The sequence below is a fragment of the Tupaia chinensis genome, unplaced genomic scaffold, assembly GCF_000334495.1.
Source record: "Tupaia chinensis unplaced genomic scaffold, TupChi_1.0 Scaffold000078_1, whole genome shotgun sequence".
Taxonomy (NCBI): Eukaryota; Metazoa; Chordata; class Mammalia; order Scandentia; family Tupaiidae; genus Tupaia; species Tupaia belangeri.
In genome coordinates this window covers 3,040,774-3,060,264 of record NW_006159539.1, presented here as the reverse complement: position 1 = coordinate 3,060,264, position 19,491 = coordinate 3,040,774, and the positions used below count along the sequence as shown (strand labels likewise).

Sequence of the window (19,491 nt, the reverse complement as noted above, 5' to 3'; positions counted from 1 at the left end):
TGCAAAGAACATTCCAGATTGAGGGAACTGGTAGAACACAGGTCTCAAGGCCTGAGCTATGAGGAGCCAAGCGAGCTGGAAAGAAGAGAAGTTAGAGCAGGAAGGGAGGACCGGGTCACGTAGGGCCCCGAAGGCCATGGTGTACTGTGGCTTTTACTGGGAGTGAAATGAGCCAAGGCAAAGTTTTGAGCAAAAGAGTAACATGCTCGAATGATCTGACTTTGATTTTTTTTTTAAGAATTATTTTATTTAATTTTATTCATGATGATTATTACCATTTAATTTGACCAGAGAGAGAGGGAAAGTGAGAAAGCAAGCTGCCGGGTCCAGCACTCGAAGTGCGGTCAGCCTTGTGGGCAAGCGCCCCTAACCACCGGGCCACCTGCTGGCCCCTCTCACTTAGGTTTTAAGGGATCATTCTGGCTGACATGTTGAGAATACACCAAAGGACAACAAGGTTAGAAGCAGGAACACCTATTAGGACGGTTCTGTCTGAATCCACGTGAGAGTCAGTGAAGACTTGGACCAGGCTAACAACAATGGAGGCTCCAAGACATGACCGCATTCTGAATCTGTTTTGAAGGTGGAGCTGGCAGGATTTTCTGATAAATGAGATGGTACTTGGGGTATGGGGAGGGAGGGAGATGAGTTGGTGACATGAAGTTTTGCTGGCTTGAGTAAATGAGGTACTGTGAGAGAGAGATTACGTTTTCACTTGTTGGTTTAGAGATTACTACACATTCAAGTGGGAACATCAAGTAGGCAGCTGGACGCAGGAGATTGGGGTTCAAGGCAGAGGTCTTGTGGAGCTAGAATTTCTGGAGTTGGTATCATACATACAGTATTTAAAGCCTTGAGACTGACTGGAAGTGAGCACAGGGAATACTGGGTACAGAGCCTTGGGGGCTCTGAGGTTGAGAGTTCATGTGGAAGTACAGGAAGTAACTGAGGAGACAAAGGTGGAAACAGAGGAGGACAACCGACAGAGTGTGGTGACCTGGAAGCCATATGAAAAGTGTGTCAAGGACAGGGTGACCAAAAGTTGCTAATTCAGGTGTGATAAGGACTGAGGATTGGCTGTTGCCTTTTTTTTTTTTCCCAGAGATTCCCAGAGATTTTTGCTATAGGGCACATGCTCTCGCCAGAGAGACAGGAAGAGACAGAGAGACAGAAAGCGAGAAATCACCCCCCCAGGGGAAATGGCCATGCCACAATCCTTTCCCTTCCAGTCTCCTCTCAGAATTTTGGGCATGCACGCACACGTGCCCAGTGTGAGTTTCAGGTCACTGGATCCAGGACTCGAACCTCCATCAACCATGTAGGAGTCCAGTGACATAACCACTACACCATCTGCTGGTACTGGCTGCTGTATTTAGCAACATGCAAGTCATTTGTGACTATAGTTTAGGTGGAGGGCAAAAGCCTGATCATGGTGGCTAATGATGCCTGTTTATTAGGGGATTTGTGGAGGCTTAATGGGATAAAATACGTGAAAGACCCTCATGAACTGGCAAGGCTCTGAGCAATTTCTTAGAGATTTTATCTTAAATGTATTTTGGTTCAGATTTTTGTCCAGCTTATTGTTGTATTAACTTTGGCACCCAACACAGTTGGGTATTCAAACGTATTTGTTTAGAATTTGCAGAAATTGCGTTTACATGACTCTTCCTGCTTTCTCTCATTCCAAATCTGTCTTGAGAGATGGAAAGATGATAGCATTGCATAGTAATTTGAAATTCAGACAGAACACTGTCATTTATTAACTTTGTGATCTTAGGAAAGTCATGTAAACTAGGGATAAAAACCTACCTCTACCTCGAAGGGTTGTTGTGAGGGTTAAAAGATACTACATTTGTTTTCACCCAGTAGATGTTGCATGCTGGCTTGCTGTCAGCCTCTGTGTAAGCGCCAGAGTTCAGCAGTACGAGATAAAGGCTCTCCTCTCATTGACTTTCACGGGGATGGGGGTGGGATGACAGAAACTGCAAACAGTATATGCAGGCGACCTCCCAGGCGGTGTACGTAAATAGTGTATTTATCGTACCAGTCACATAATAGGTACTCAGTAAGTCAGTTTCTTTGCATTATTTTCTCCATCCTGCCCTCTTTCCCACGTTCCAAGCCAGGATATTCAATGTGTATTCATCAAACACTCATAATGTCCAAGGCTCAAATGTTTCCTCCAAACACATTCCACCCCCTGTAGTCTCAATTTTGGCAAATGGTGACCTCATGCTTCCAGTTATTAGAACTAGAAACTCATACTGTTGTTCCCCCCCACACCCAGATTTCTGCTGCAGGGTATGCACATCCACTGGAGAGAGACAGAGAGGGAAAGTGAGAGATCGCCCCTGGAGGGAATAAGTACATTGTAATCTCTTCGTACACTATGTGGGCTTTTCAGACCCACTTTCACTAGGCATAATGTTTGCAGGGTTCATCCATGTGTGCATTTATCAATACTTCATTCCTTTTTATTGCTGAATCATATCCCATTGCATGGCTATGCGACATTTTATTTATTCATTCGTGAATGTGTGGACATCTGGGTCGTTGCCCACTTTTTGCCTGTTATGAATAGTGCTACTATGAATATTTATATCCAAATTTTTGTGGGGCTATATGTTTTTGTTTCCCTTGGATATATACCTAGGAGTAGAATTGCTGAGTCATGAGGCTGGCAAGTGGTATAGTGGTTAAGGTGCTGGACTCCCACATGGCTAACCACAGTTCGAGTCCTAGACCTGGTGGCTTGCTTTCTCACTTTCTCTCTCTCTCTCTCACTCTCTGTCTCTCGTGAGTGCATGTATCCTATAGCAAGTTTAAAAATATAATAATAAAGTAAAACAAATTATTTTTCGAAAAAAACAGTTGCTGGATTATATGTTAACTCTTCTGTGTTTAACCATTTGTGGGCTAGAAAGGCAGAAAAGGATGCTTAAGCAAACAGCCCTCTCAACTCATGGGCATGTTTCTGCACATTCAGAATGCTGGCTCTGTCTATGACGTCACCCTTGGGTATGTTCTCTCTTTTTATCCCCACCAAACTCTTACTCATCTCTAAAAACCCGCTGTAAATGCTTGTTCTTCAGCTCCTGTAGGTTAAATGAGTGCTCTTCTCTTCTCTGTTTTCGTAGACTTAATTTTTTCCTTCTTTAATAGCACTGAACACATGGAGCTGAAATTCGTCACTCTGTATGTTTACCTTCTTCCTAATTAGACTAGAAACTTGTTTTTCTGAAGTTCGTTTTTTTTTTTTTAACATTAGTATGAGATAAGGGTGTAAATTGGTCCATTTCCAAGTCCGTAACCAATTACTCTGACAAATGTATCCATCCTCCCTTTCCCAGTGTTTTTTGTGAGGAGTCCTTCACCCTACGTTAACTTTTTATTCATAATACCTTCTCTGAGCTTTTCCATTCGCCCTGTCATTCTGCTTCAACAGCATGATTTTACTCAAAACCCATGATATTTTAATCGCATTGCTTTAGAATATGTTTTAGTACCCACCAGAGCTTGTCTTTTCGCCATCCATTGCTCTTCTTCTGAATTTTATTTGAAATTCTGATCTGTTTATGCCTCCAGGTTAACTTCAGAAGAGTTTTGTCAATTTTCCAAGAAATACCCTGCCAAGATTTTAATTGGAATTGCATTTGCTGCAAACAGTTTAGGAGAGCAGGGAGAAATATTTACATCTTCACAGTATTTGGAGGCCCACTAAGAAATCTGCTGTCTTTTTCAGCTCATGTATTTGGTTTATAAAGAAAAAAATTTTTTCTCAAACATTTTGTTTTCTTAATATAACATGAAAGATTAAAGATAAATGTTCCTGAGCTTATGTTCCTTGTTAATAATTTACTTATCTATCCTTTGTTAACACTTTGGATAGAATTCATTTTCTTATACTTCCAAACTGATGATTGATAATATAATGCTATTTCATTTATATATATATATATACATGTACACACAAACACACACACACATATATATATTATAATTAACCATTTAACTAACCTTTTAAAAATATTTTAGATTATTTTTCAGTTTACTGCTTTGGTTTTCCAAGCATAACTAGAATAGTATTTTCCCTCTTCTTTATGAAGTTTAATGTCTTTATACTTATGTTTCATGTAGCCAGAATTTTCAAAAGAAAATAAAGTAATATTGATAATATATGACACTCTAGACTAGTTTCTGTCACAAATGCTAAATAAATACCTTTAAAAAAAATTATGTCCTAGGGCTGATTACTATAAAAACAAAACAAAAAATAACAAGCGTTGCAAGAATATGGAGAAATTGGAATCCTTGTGCACTGTTGGTGGGAATGTAAAATGGTACAGTCACCAAAAAATTAAAGTAGAATTTCCGTATGATTCAGCAATTTCAGTACAGGGTTTATAACCAAAATAATTGAAAGCAGAGTCTCAAAGAGACATCTGTACACCCACATTCATAATAGCATTAATCACAAGAGCCAAAAGGTAGAAATAACCCATGTCCATTGGCAGATGAATGAATAAACAAAATATGGTATATACATACAATGGACTATTATTAAAGCCTAAATGAAGGCAGTCCTGACACATGCTACAACAGGGGTAAACCTCGAGGATATTCTACTAAGTGAAATAAACCAGGCACAAAAAAGACAAGTATGTTGTGATTGTACTTAGATGAGATACCAGGAATAATCAAATTTGTAGAGATGGAAAACAGACGAGATTGCCAGAGACTGAGGATAAGGGGAACTGGGGAGTTATTGCTTAATGGGTACACAGCTTCAGTTTTGCAAGATGAAGAGAGTTCTTGAAATTGGCGGTGATGGGAGACAGCAGGTGGCATAGTTGTTGGGTGCTGGACTCCCACATGACCAACTGCAATTCAAGTCCCAGACTTGGTGGCTTGCTTTCTCTCTTTCTCTGTCTGTCTCTCTCTAGAGAGTCGTGTGTCCTATAGCAAATTTAAAAATAATAATAAAATTAAAAAAAAAATTGAGAGAGATTTTTGCTATAGGGCGCATGCGCTCACCAAAGAAACCGAGCGTGAGAAATCACTCCTTCAGGGGATGGGCATGCATGCACACATGGCCAGCTTGAATTTTAAGTCACTGGGTCTGGGACTTGAACCGCAGTCTACTACATGGGAGTCCAGTGACATAACCATTATGCCATCTTCTAGTCCCAAAATTAATCATTTTTTTTAAAAAAAGAAATAGATGGTGATGATAGTTGAATGTATTTAATGATAGGTGAATGTACTTAATGCCACTAAACCGGATACCTTAAAGTGGTGAAGATGATAAATTCTAGGTTATGTTTATTTTATCACAGTTGAAAAATCTTAAAATGGGAGTAAGCAGGTGGCAAAGTGGTTGGGACACTGGATTCCCACATGGCCAATCAGTGCAGGTCCAAGACCTAGTGGTTGGAGAATCACACAGGGTACATGTGTGTGTGTGCCCAAAATCTCAGGAGGAGAAGGGAGAACAAGGGATTGTGGTATGGCTATCCCCCAGGGAGTGATTTCTCACATTTCTTCTCTCTCTCTCTCTCTCTCTTTCTCTCTCTCTCCAGAGAGCACATACTCCCTATGGGGGAAAAAGATTTTTTTAAATAATGCTAAAGAATATCATCTATTTTATCTTTAGTTTTTGTTAGAAAAGGCTATTGAATTGCATTGCCTTTTTCTCATTTATGATCATTTCATATTTGATCTATAGTTTTTGTTACTTTGTTTTTGTTGTCGGAGAATGTGTACACTCGTCTGAGAGAGAGCGAGCGAGAGAACGAGCTCAAGAAAGCACTACCCCTTCCCATTGGTTGTGGTTATGCCACAATCCTTTTTCCTCCATTTCTCTTTCTCGTCAGAATTTTGGTCATGCACACACATGCCCAGAATGCTTTTCGAGCCTCTGGGGCCAGGATGCAAACCGTGGTCGGCCCTGTAGGATTCAGCTCCCTAACTATGGGACAGCCCTGATCTGTAGTTTTAACATAGTATGTTAATTAATTACTTTCTTCGAATTGTTCTTGTATTACTGATATGCTTAGCACAAGTATAGTGAATTTTTCTGTCATTGTTTCATTATATGTGCTAGTATTTTATTTTAGACTTTCCATCTCTACCTGCTATGGCCCAATTCATGAGAAAGGTCAAATGAGCTTACATTACTGATTCTAAACTTCCATTTGCTCCACCGCTGAAGAGACAGAGTGACTGCCATTGTTGAAGTAGCCTTTTTGAATGCGCTAGTGTGTCAGAAGCAAGCCTGTGTCAGTCAGCAAGAGGGGAGGGTTGGTCACCATAGAAGCAGACACACAAGAGTCAGAGATGCAGTCGTTTGCAAGTGCCCATCTAAACTATTCAGGAGATGGGCCTGTTCAGTGAGGACTTCACATATGCTGGTCTAGTTGGCAAGGCCATCCCTGTTACAAGATGAAAATATTTATCCAGTTTATATTTTCTACAAGACTGCCTTGGCCATTAATTGCTCAGTTTATCTATCAGACGTCCCTTGTTGTGAATTAGTATTCCAGTCTCACTTATATTTCTATTTTTTTAATTTATAAATTCATATTTGGATGTATACATCAGTCTACGATCACAACTAATGAGAAATGTTAGGTTATCCAGAAAGCCGTGACATCTTTTTCTATGCAAAAAAACATCACGTCTTGGGACCAGAGGTTAGCGTAATGGCTATGTCGCTGGACTCCCACATAGTCGACCGCGGTTCGAGTCCCGGACCCGGTGGCTTAAACTCACGCTGGGCACATGTGTGTGCGTGCCCAAGATTCTGAGAGGACAATGGAGGAGAAGGGATTGCGGTGTGGCCATCCCCCGAGGGGGTGATTTTTTACTTTCTGTCTCTCTGTCTCTCTCTGTCTTTCTGGTGAGCACACGTGCCCTATAGCAAAAACCTCTCAAAAACAAACAAAACAAACAGAAAAATGCATATCTTTCCTGATGACCCAATAGATCTGATGACAAAATCAGCATTCCAAGATGCCTAATGTGTTAACTGCATGAGGGCAGGGAATGTTGACCTCCTGGGGGACATCCCACCAGTCTCCTCCAGCTAAGTCATCCTAATAGCATTGCAACAGCCAAGTCAGTCGTCCTTAACACATAGAACGATCCTGACCTACTTGTATATCCCTTTTCTTCATTCTAATTGTAATCCTGTTCTTCGGCTACAGTTCAGAGGATTATCTCCTGTTATTATCTGTTTTAAATGTACTATTTTGTATTTATCAATTCTCCTTTTTTGTTTTGCTGTAGAACACATGTACTCAGTGGAGAGAGACAGAGAAAGAGAGAGAGGGAAAGTGAGAAATCACACCCTGGGGAAATAATCAGGCCACAATCCTATCTCCTCCATTCTCCTCTCAGATCCTTGGACACGTACACGCACACGCACTCAGCATGATTTTCAACCAGCTGGGTCCGAAACTTGAACCACACGGTCGGCCATTTGAAATCCAGCTGCCTTAACTTCCATGGCATCTGCTGATCCAATTCTACTTTTATTTTTTTTTTATGGCTTCTTAGTGATACAGAGGTAAAAAGCAACAATCTATAAGGCAATGCCACATGGGAAGATCCTGATTCACATTGGAGACCTGAGTTCACAGGGCACACACTTGCCCATGACCCAGGGCTGGCTGAAGGCTGGAGGGAGATTGTGGCATCAGGACCCTGTTGTGGGTGCTGTTTTTCTTTCTTGCCCCCTCTCTTTACCTCTCTCTCTCATGCTCATAGAAGAAATAAATTAAAACTTAGGGAAAAAAAATAGGGAAGCTCTCAGTGACCTCTCAGACACCCTTCGCAAACAATGTCATCTCCATTGAACTTACATCAGTGACCTGCCTTGACTGGGCCTTGGGCCAAGAGACCCACTACTGGCCACCACTAAGGTGTACCTTGGGTAGTAAGTGAGACAGGTGGGTGCACAGTCGTGTCGGGAACCCAACACTGGTGTGCAGAAGATGGGGGGGCTGGTTGGCTGTTGTTTGCCCCTCTAGATATGCTTTTTCATGTCCCTCTCCTGCCCCACCCACCAATTTCCGTGCCCTGTGAGGTTGACCTACATGGAGTTCCTTACTGCACATCCTTGTCTTTTGGCCTCCAGCTATGCTTGTTCTATGGGAAACCCTGGCACGGCATGGTAGGGAGGAAGGAGCTTGAAGCTAGGGTATTTATTCCTGCTTCTCGCCTTACTGGGTCACAGAAGGTTGGTGACATTCTGTGAAAGCCACAGGTCCTGTCAGGGGCCCTTTCCATGCAGCTACTCTTTTCCAGACTCTAGTCACAGCTCCCTCCCCTCCTTCCTTATCAGTCCAGGCACAGCTTTCGCTGGGCAGGAAGTGTGCAGAGCTCAGAGGCAGCGCCCAGCAACCCCACTGGTGCCCTCCGTGCCAGGCAGATACGTGCTTGCCCAGTGTGGGCTCTCAGCACATGTCTGTTGAATGAATGAGTTAGTCAATGAATTACAAAGAGACCCTTGAAATAAGACGACCAAGTGGGAGCTCTGGGCAGTCAATGCTGGTTTCAGACTGTGGCTCCTTCCACGTACCAGGTAAGTGACCTGAGGTGAGGTGTTTTCATTTTCTAAGCTCTAATTCCTCATGCGTAAAGTGGAGATAGTAATATCTTCTTCACTAAGTTCCTTCCATGAAAAACAGTCTATTCAAAGTGCTTGGCAGTGTCTAGCACAGACGTGAATCTTCTGTAAACCATAATTGTAAATGTTATCTAATTCTTTATCTCATCCAACCGTGGCTAAAATTAGATGGTCTTTTGCAACAGATAAATGAGGAGGGAGGGACACAGACAGACAATCAGCAAGCAACCAAAGGTAATAGGCCGGCCACGCTGTAAACATGTCCAGCCTCGTTAGTATGTGAAGAAATGGCGAGAAAAGCAATAGTGAGAGACCACGCCTTGCCTCCAAACCTAGGAAATTGTTTTAATGATGCTTTAAGCTAGAAAGGACACAAGAAACCAGGTACTCTCAATCGTTCCATTGGGAGTTCAAAAAAACCAGGATGTGATAGTTTTCAAAATTTAAGCGAACCTACCTCTGACCCAGTAGCTGCATTCCTTCTTTTTTAGGTTTTTGCTATAGGGCACGCATGCTCCCTGGAGAGAGACAGAGAGGGGGAAACTGAGAAGTCACCCCGGTGTGGGGAGGACGGGGATGATCACGCTGCAATCCCTTCTCTTCTATTCTCCTCTCCGGATTTTGGGCATGCATGCACAGGTGCAGGTGTGATTTTCCATCTGCAGGGTCCAGGACTCATACCGTGGTCAGCCATGTGGGAGTCCAGCGCCCTTAACCACCGCTCCATCTGCCAGCTCCCGTAGTTTGAATTTTTTATCATATGAATGTATTAATATATTCTGTCATTTAAAAAGTAAATTAGAATTAAGAATAACAAAGATACGGAAACAGCAGCGGCATGATGGTTAAGGCGCTGAACACTCCCACATGGCCAACCACGGTTCAAGTCTCGGACCTGGTGGCTTGCTTTCTAACTTTCCCTTTTTCTCGCTGATCAAATGAAAAGAAATGAATGACTAAATAAAAATAACTACACAATTCTTAAAAAAAGAATAACAAAGATATGCCAATGTGAGATTCAACAGCTACAACCATTCAGTAGAATATTTCAGTTCATAAAGCACCTGTAAGCTATATTTGGAAAGTAAATGAATAAGGCAGGACGAAAAGTTCTATGAATATGAAAATATGCCAATAACATCTTAATTTAAAAATCACATGATGGGACAGAGCTGTGTTAGGATCGTTTCTGTTTTTAAAATGTAGGCACATGTACATAGACAAGTAAAATAGGCACGTGGGTGGAAGACATGCTGGCCAAATGGGTGCCACAGATCTCGGTAGTCAGTCTATCAGTACTGTTTCTCTAGAGAACTCTAATAGAAATCCTATGAGAAAACCCTGTAGGCTTTGCAGGTCACATGCTTTCTATCTCATCTACTTGATCCTCCCATTTTTGCTTAAAAGCAGCCATAAAGAACTGGTAAAAGCATTCTTTTTTTTTTTTTTTTTGGAGAGGTTTTTGCTACAGGGAGTGTGTGCTCGCCAGAAAGACAGAGAGAGACAGAGAGACAGAAAGCGAGAAGTCACCCCCTAGAGGGGAGTGCCATGCCACAATCCCTTCTCCTCCATTCTCCTTGGGATCTTGAGCACGCATGCACACGCCCTACTGTGAGTTTAATCAGCCGGGTCTGGGAGCCAAACCGCGGTCAACTACATGGGAGTTCAGTGACATAGCCATTACGCTAACTGCTGGTCCCATAAAGGCATTCTTGACCTTGGCACTACAGTAGTCCCCCCCATCCATGGTTTTATGTTCTGCTGATTCAATTCCTATTGTCTGAAAATATTAAGTGGAAAATTACAGAAATAAGCGATTTGTAAGTTTTAAATTATATGCCATCCTGAGTCACACTGATGAAACCTTATGCCCTCCCTCTCTGTCCCATTTGTCTGGCGCGTGCACACTGTACACCCTCCCAGCCCATTAGGCACTAAGTAGCCATCCACTGGGAGTCCTCATTACCTGTGCCTAGCGGGAGACCGCTGATCTCGGCCAGGTGGGGGCTGCATGAGAGCCTCAAATGCAGGCAGCAACCTATGCGACCCAAGCAGTGTGCAGGACCAGTGCAGATTAGAGTAGTGGTCCTCACACCTCCTGTGTATCAGAACCACCTGGAGAGCCCACACCGTGTGCTGAGGCCCAGGATCACTGAAGTAGAGCATGTCTTGACCATATTCTCCAAGTGACTCTCCATCTTCTCAACTGAAGTTGGAGACCTACCGGGCTAGAACCTTGTGACCAGAGTGTAGTCTGTGCAGGCGGCGTCAAGATCACCTACACACTTCAGCATCCTGACATCATAGGCATGAGTCCCCTGCACGATCGATCCCTCGGGTGTAAGAAGCAAGGTCAGTATTGCTACTCTTCTCTTTTCTTTCTTTTTTTTTTTCCCTTATTGCCAGAAGGTGCATGCTCTCACGAGAGAGAGAGAGAGAGAGAGAGAGAGAGAGAGAGAGAGAGAGAGAGAGAGAGAGAGAGAGAGAGAGAGAGAGCGCTTCTCAATCACTTTCTCTCTTTTTCCATCCCATCAAGATTTGGGGCATACACATGCTCCTGGGATGTTTATCTAACTTCCAGGGCCAGGATCCAAACCAGGGTCAGCTCTGTGAGATCTGGCTTTCTACACACAAACTGAGGCACTGCACTAAGGGGTTCCCACTCTTGCTACATAAGGCAGGTCACTGCGCTGTCGCTGAAGTTCCCCTTGATCCCACCCCCAACTTGGTAAATAGTCGCTTTATAAATAAGTCTTCCTCACATTGTCCTAATTTGAATATGCCATCTGTTGGGATCCTGATTACTACCATTGGGAGTGGGCACAGCCTTAGGAGAAGATCTCACCCCAAGTCACAGTGGTGCCCACAGGAAGTTCACCTGAATCCAGGAGTTCAGCATCAGAAGAGGACCTGCACGAGCAGGGGCACGCGGCCCTTGAGAGACGAATATGTGGTGAAAACTTTCTCTCGGCAGGTAGAACCCCACCAATAACTACACAGCAGAAGGGTGGTGAGCAGTCTGTCACGTGTGATTTCTGCAAAAATGAAGGGCCCATTGAGCTGCAGGACACAGCAAGAGCCCTTTCCTGCACAGGTGGGAAGCTGGGCTTAGTGACCAGCTCTGCAAGTATGAGTCTACAAATAGCACCACGCTCCTCCAACGCCCTCCTCACAACTCTCCAGGGACTCAGCAGCACTAGCTGGGGTAAATGGGTTGACTGGGAAGGAGCAGAGGAAAGACTCCACTTCCCTCGGTGCCTCGCTTTCACTTGGCTGGCTGTAACTGACCCTGAGAGTGCAGCTGAGTGGAGGTGGGAAGAACCCACAGGAGTTGCCAGCTCAGAGGTTCTGAAAGGTCACACTGCAGATGTCCCAGAGGGCACATAGGACAGGACACAGGATCCTTGTCTAAGCAGCTCACACTGAATGGGTGACAGAGCAACCAATACACTGGAGATCTGCCCAGGACATGGCAACCTCAGCTCTGGCCATGGGGAGTCTGGCAGGCATAAGAAAGGCCACTTCAGGGTGAGAGGGGGCAGACTGCTGTCAGTACTGGCCGACGGGGTCTGGCCGGCTTCTTGAAATGGTCCCGTGCAGCTGGAAAATGAGAGGGGGCTAGTTTCAGGCCGCAGGGGCCTCGAAGCTATTCCCTAGGGTTGTGGCGGTTGTATGGCTGAGTAGAAACAGAGACTTGAGGAGAGGACAGTGGCCTGAGTCAGAGGCTCTAATCTTGTCCCTCTGGGTGGAGAGGCCAGACCACTCGGAGCTCATTCACTTATCAAGGCCCCACTGTACGCAGCACTGTGCTAGCTGCTAAGGACGGTGATGCAAGAGCTGCTGGGTCTCCACCCTCCTCACCACCTCGAAGCCGCCCTTCCTGCCTCCGTCGGGACTGACTCAGCAGCTGAGGTGTGGCTGACTCAGCAGACAGGTTTGAGTAGCCTAGATTGTGGAAGCTGGAGGGGCAAGGTACGAGAGCGGAGAGGCACGTGCTGACCCTGAGACCCTTCAGTGCAGCCGTGAGTACCTCCTCCTCTGTGTCCCCTGGTCCAGCCCAGCCTACCCTGGGATGTGTGTGGAACAAGTGCAGCAGTGGGCACAGTCTTTAATTTGACCAACGTCTTAGTTCGTCCAGGGCTGGTTCGGTTTTAGCACTGTTTTGGGAAAGCCCTCTAGCACAGTGATGAGGCCCAGGGATTGAGGTCCTTGAGTGGCTAAGAGTGAAGAGCAACCATGAGCCAAGGGAGGCCCTGTACAAAATAGTTATGGGCACCAAGGCAGAGATGCCAGGCTCAAAATCCCCCCAAATTTGAATGGTAAAGGGTTGATCTTTGCTTCCAGCTGTTCTAAAGGACCATGCAATTGGGTGTTTGGAAAAACAATTAGTGGCATCTCTGACCCAAATATCTCTAATTCTGGTTCATTAGTCACTCTTGCACAGGAGGAAATGGCTTCAGGGAAAACACTGAAGATCAAACGGCCCATTATTTTAGTTTGAGTGTCTGGGCTCCACGTCCCCCTGGGGCTTTGCTCCCTTATCACTCTGGTTTGCGAATGTTTATTATTTGGCCATCTCTCCCATCAGAGATTCTCCCACACAATCCAGAGCCTGGTGACTTATGATCTAGCTCATCCTAGGGACTCAGTAAATGATTAATGAATAAATGCAGGAAGAGTCAGTATAGCTGGTACAGAACTTAGGAGCCAAAAGGGCAGAATGAAATGGTGAAACTGATCATTTTGAAAGGTGGTAAGTCAAAACGAGAGGACCAGAATAGACACTGTAGGAAGTCTAAGTTCAAGTAAGCAAACAGGAAGCACTCAGACATGGAGCCTTAGGCTGCTGGATTTCCTGGCCAAGGTCCTGTTTGTTGACGTCCCTTCCCACTGACCCAGAAGTCTCTCTTCTGCCGGCCCTTAACCTCCAACACACATCTGCTGGCACCTCCTAAGTGTCAGGCTGTGGCCTTGGCATCTGCAGGACCTAGAGGCTAACAGAAACAGGCCATCTCCCCAGGAGTGCATGTGTACCAGGGGAACTCAGCCACCCAGCAGCACACACAGAGCCACAGTGCAGAAGCAGCAGCGCAGGGTCAAGTGTTGGTGCCTTTCGAAGGCGTGACCTGACAGGTGGAGGCCAGGCCCAGTAGAGCAGGGAGAAGGAGGCCATCCTGGGGGTGACCTGGGCCTGCCCCGTAGCTCTTCCTTGGCTCCCCTGCACCTGTGTCCTTGCTCGCCTCTGCAGGCTCTGGGCTTGTTTCCAGACATGCTTGCTGAATGCCACTGGCACGTCTCTGTGCCACTTGGCACTCAGCCCCTCGCGTGCTGGCTGATGCCAGCAGCTAACTCCTGTTTTACTCACTCCCAACGCCACCCTCTCCTGGCCGACTGGCTTTGATGTTGGTGTGGCCTCCTAGACCTACCAACTCGTTCAGTGTTTATATGCAGTGCTTCCTCTTTACAGGCCATGGGCTGGTGCTAGGCTCTACTGGTAAACAGGATGGGTTCCTGTGGTGCTCATTACAGAGGACAAGGGAGACAATAACTAGTCGATTGTATCCAGTGTGGGAGGAGCTGCGGTGCCAGGCACCTGTGGCTGTAGGGTGGAGTGGGGATTGGAGGTGGGGAAGCCTGAAGTCAGAGACTAGCAAGGAGGCTGCAGCTCTGTGTCTCCGATGTAGGTTGTGCCATGAGTTACAGCCTCATCTCTGTCCATCGTGCTCCGTCACCCACCTAACTACCCACCCTTCCATCTATCGGTTGGCTCCTTCAGCAAACTACTGAGATACCTATTACGTGCCAGACTCTGCTGAGTCCTGGGAATACCAAGATAATAATAATAATAATTAAAAAAAAAAAAAGGCTGACTCTTCCGACTCATTGGACTTATGGCTTCCTAAATGTGTCCTGCTGCTGTCTGCCTCAGAGCCTTCAGACTCACTGTTTCTTTGCTTGGAAGATCTTGGCTCTACCCTCTTTTGTCAAACTACCTCTTCCGTTCTTTCTTTCTTTTTTTTTTTTTTTCCCCTAATTGACAGAGAGCATGTGCACTTGCCAGAGACAGAGAAGGAGAGAGAGGGAGAAAGCCCCCCTACCATGTGGGATGGTCATGCCACAATCTCTTCTCCATTTCTCCATCCTCTTAGGATCTGGGGCATGTACACACATACACCCAGCATGTTCTTCAAGTGCTAGGGCCGGACTTTGATCTACTATTGGCTGTATGGAATCTGGTTCCTTTAACTACTGGGCTATGAGACCAGCCCACCTCCTCTGGATTTTAGACCTCAGCTCAAAGGTCACGTCTTCAGGGAAGGCTTTTCTGGCCCCTTGTCCAACTCAGGGCCCCATTATGATGCTGCCACAGCAACCCCACAATTTTCTTTCATAGCATCTGTAATTATGTACTTTTCAGTGGGGCTGTTGCATTATTGCTGGTCCTAATCAGTCTCTGGCAGGGACTCGAGTATTATAGTATTCACACTGTGTAGCACATGGCAATATATCTAGTAAATACAAATTGAATGGACAGATGTATTTATATATGGATGGACGGCTGAAGGGACAGGTGAATGAAATGGAGCTGCGTGGAGAGAAGGCAGGGGCCAAAGAGGAGGCTGATCCAAGCAGGAAAGCGATGAGGATTGGTGAGCGGGTCAAAGCAATAGGAGCTTGGAAAGCTGAGGAGGTAATTGACAGGAGAGGACCTGCAGGATTCGATCCCTGGTTCAATGGCAGAGATAAAGCAGAGGGAGGAATGCAAGGTGACAGCCAGGGTTCTGAGGGCAAGGGAGGTTGGAAATAAAAAAGAACAAGCTTGGCGCTGTGGGATGAAGAGGGTGACCTGCTGGATTTGAGATCTGTGCTCAGGTCATGAAGTGGACATTTTAAATTATTTGGGGGCCACTGTAGGAGTTAGGATAACACTTGTAGCTTCCCTGAGAAATAAACCACAATTGCAGTGGCTTCGCATCATAGATGTTTGGGGTTATTTGTTCGGTCTGTATTTCAGTCCAGTACAGTGTTATAGGTCAGCATGAGGACATGGTAGTTTAGGGCATAAAGCTTCTTCCACCTTGTGATCCACCATACCACCTTGGTCCCAAAGTGCCATCTGGCATCTAAACCCTCTTGCAAACTGCCTTGCACATGAAGATACAAAGGCCAGGCCCCTACGTTTTCAGACTTCCTTGGGTCCAATGCATGGGCACAATCCTACCCTCGGTCATTCAGACTCTTCCTGCACATCGCTTTGGAAGCTAATGACTCAAAGACTTAGCAACCACACAGAATCCGCTCAGGTGAGGGTTGCAACAGCAGTGTCCACCCCGTCACCTGTCCGAGCTGCAACATCCAGTATTCAATGCCAGTGACATTAGTGGTCCAGGATTCTATGCCTGTGTCCACAGGAGGCAGTTCTAGGACATGATTTTGGACATTGTCTTTTGCTTTGTTGTTCTTTCAGAGATTCTATGAACTACTTCATATCTTTTGAAATAGTTGTGCTTTTTGCTGCATGCATCTAGATACTTGGTCTCAGACCAAGTATAAACATGCAGGTAGCAGTTGGATATTCAGGTGCAGAGCTTAGGAGATCTGGGCCAGAGATACCCATGAAAGTGGTTAAAGACATGGAAGTGGATAAGATTGCTTTGGAAGTGGGCATCATGGCAGTGAAAGAGGGCCTGGCCTGGACATGCGAGAAATGACAGATGACAAGGAACACAGGAGATGGTGCAAGAGCTAAATGTTTATCTCTTTCCTAGCCCATCAGGGCCCTGCTTGGAGTTTGCTGTTTGGGAAACCAACTCCGAGCCCAGTAAAATAAGCCACTTGTTTCTTGACGTCACATACGCTTTTACCTGACATTTTACTGCTTTGTTAATGACCCAGCTGTGTCTTCATTATGCTGATTACAACACCCACTTACACAGAGTAATGTCAGATATGTGACATCTGTGACACCCTCCTTACCAGGGCCCTTCCAATGCCAACAACATCTGGAAATCACAATAGGCATTCCTACCCAACAATTGTACTTTGTTCCCCAGCTAACCCATAGAAAGCTTCAGAATCCTTCTCAACACTGTTCTCTGGACAACCCTAATAAATCCATGAGAATGAGCTCATGAGGTATTGCCTGCTTGTTAGCTCAAGCCGATAGTCCTCCAATTTAGACAGCATTTTCGTGTATGTTACTTTTTGCTTTGGTCAATGGCTTTAGGAAGTAGCTGATTCCAGGTCTGTCCTAGCTGAGAAAATTTAAATCTCAGGAAGTTAAATGACCTAAATAAAAGTACAGAAAGAGTCAAGACCAGTTGCTAAGCCTCTTTCAGCTGGGAAATTTTACTGTGTTCTAGATAAGAGCGCTACAAACTCCAATCTCTAGTTGGAGTTTGGACACATGTTTTGTTCTGTGTTCTAAGAAGCCCTGGGTTTATGCCGACGGGTGTAGACACAGAAACCTGTCAACATCCAGGCATATAGGCTTTGAGCACTGGAAAGTTGGACCATGGGGAGCAGAATCATAGCCACTGAGATTTAGGGGGAGAGTTTTGTTTAGTCATTAACGAATTTTTAAAAAGTAAGCATGTTCTGGTTCTTTAAGAACATGGCAGGTCCAGTGAAAGGCACCAAACCATCTGTGGTGGGCTATACTCATCCCCACTGTGATTGAGAGACCAGAGCTACACATGCCATTTTCTAGAATCCACATCCCTTGAAGCTAGAGTGTAAGATGTGAATTGCTCCCTATGAACCGGAAGTACTCCCATGTGATGTTAACTTTTGTAGGAAAGGCAACATAGTAGAGAGTGTGGGAGAGGCTGTGTACAACTGGAGGCTGCCAGTGGCTTCCTGATTTGGGAGGCCGCTTCCTGAGGTGGTAGGGGAGGCAGCTTCCTGCTTCTGAAGCTTCTTGATCATGCACAAGTAGAAGGTCCTTTGGCTGCACAGTTCTGTGTTGTGGTTTTGGGAGTCCTCCTGGGAGGCTCATTCCAATGTCCTCAATGACTCTATGATCTGGCTTTAACCCTTAATAAATGCCTTTCTGTTTAAACTAGCTGGGGTGGATTCTGTGGGCTACCACTGAGAAACGTGAACAACACCCTACTCCTGGAAGGAATGCATCTGTCTGTATTTGGGTTCTTCCAGGTAACTCACAGGTCTTCAGAGAAGCACATTCTGCACAGAAATGACTGGCCACCCTCTGCCCAGGAGGATTAGGATTGTACCACTGCTCTGGTTACACGGAGTGACCGTCTTCTTTCTGAAATAGCAGTCCAGCCCTGCTAGGACTTATCCCAGCTTCCTGTTGGAAGGCAGTTACTACTCATATCCTTAATAGAAGGGAGACAAGAGGGAAGACATGTTCATTCTACTCCTGGAAGAAAGTAGAGAGCCATACCCTGAGCACGTTTTTCAGTAGCATTGGCCAGGGCTGCTTGCTCTGGATCTATAGCTCCAGTTGAGTATAGGGATTAAGTGTAGGGGTGTGTGTGTGTGTGCGTGCACACATGTGCACATGCGCACATGTGTGTTAACAATTGGAGGACCAATCGTGTGTAGGGGTGTATGTGTGTGTGCGTGCACACATGTGCACATGTGCACATGTGTGTTAACAATTGGAGGACCAATCCTCTGGGAAATTTATGTAACTTAAATACTAGGTCCCTCTCTCTCTCTCTTCTATCCCCCACCCCTTATTCATGATAGAGCATGTGTGTGCTCATTATAGAGGCAGAGAAAGAAACAGAGAAACCACCCCCAACAGAGTCTGGTCATGCCTCAGTCCTTCCTTCTCCAGTCTCCATTCTGTCAGGATCCTGAGCACATGGCATGTTACCACTGAGGCTGGGATTTGAACACCATCAGTCACATGGGATCTGGCCTCCTCTTTGCAGCACTTAACCACTGCATCATGGAGTTAGCCCCATCTCTATTCTGATGCTTTGACAACTTGGAGCCTTGCTGACGACCCTCCAGTGACTCCCAGAGTTATTCGAATGCCAACCAACAGATCCAGAGCCTCTGCCCACATCCACCTCCTTTAGTGGGTTCTCAGACTCTGCACCCTAATCACCCCTAGCCTGGGTAACAGGCAATTAGGGACTGCCCCTATACCCCAAAGCCCCCCGAAATGATCAAACTAGCCAATCATTTCTCCTGCCCACCAGAGGGCATGTACATTCACCAGAGAGACAGAAAGAGAGGGAGCGAGAAGAGAAAGCACCCCGCAATAGGACATGGTCACACTGCCGTCTCTTCTCCTCCATCTCTCCATCCCGTCAGGATTTGAGGCACGTGTGTACATGTGCCTGGCATGTTTTTCAAACCACTGGGGCCAGGATTCGGATCATTTGGTTGGCCATGTGGGATCCAGCTCCCTTAACCACCAGACCACAGGGCTAATCCTCAACTAGCCAATCCTAAACCCACTTGCCCTGCCTCTGTCCTTCCTTCCTGTGGAAACCACAGTAAAGACTCTTGCCCATTTTGTCCCCTTGTCCCTCTGCCCCTTGCTGATCCCTCTGCTTTCCGGTGTGTCTGCAGAGGTGGGACGTGCCTCCTTCTCTTGGGACCTGTGGCCAGTTGTCCTCTGGTCTGTGGGTTTTGCCATACCTAAATAGTAATAAAACCTATATTCTAAAACACCCCTTACGCACTCACCTATCCATAAAAGAATATCTACTTAGACCTCTTAAATGCCAGGCATCTGGAATCCACTGACGAGCAACTCGAGACTGCCGCTGCCTTTGTGAAATATAATTAGGGCAACAGACATGAAACAAGCAATTGCACAAATAAACATGTAATTGAAGAATGACAAATTAGATGAAGGAAAAAAATTATAGGGTACT

General features: G+C 45.5%; 1 long non-coding RNA gene across 2 annotated transcripts; it reads left to right on the top strand.

The window, feature by feature from the left end:
• The first annotated feature begins 8,363 nt into the window (after positions 1–8,363).
• On the top strand, positions 8,364–18,925 carry LOC114006467 (uncharacterized). Of its 2 annotated transcripts, none has more exons than XR_003548180.1 (3): positions 8,364–8,584; positions 10,842–10,981; positions 18,535–18,925. It is a non-coding gene; the product is annotated as an uncharacterized LOC114006467 (long non-coding RNA). The 2 variants fall into 2 exon arrangements; XR_003548179.1 differs by lacking the exon at positions 18,535–18,925 and adding an exon at positions 18,347–18,405.
• The last annotated feature ends 566 nt before the right edge of the window (positions 18,926–19,491 follow it).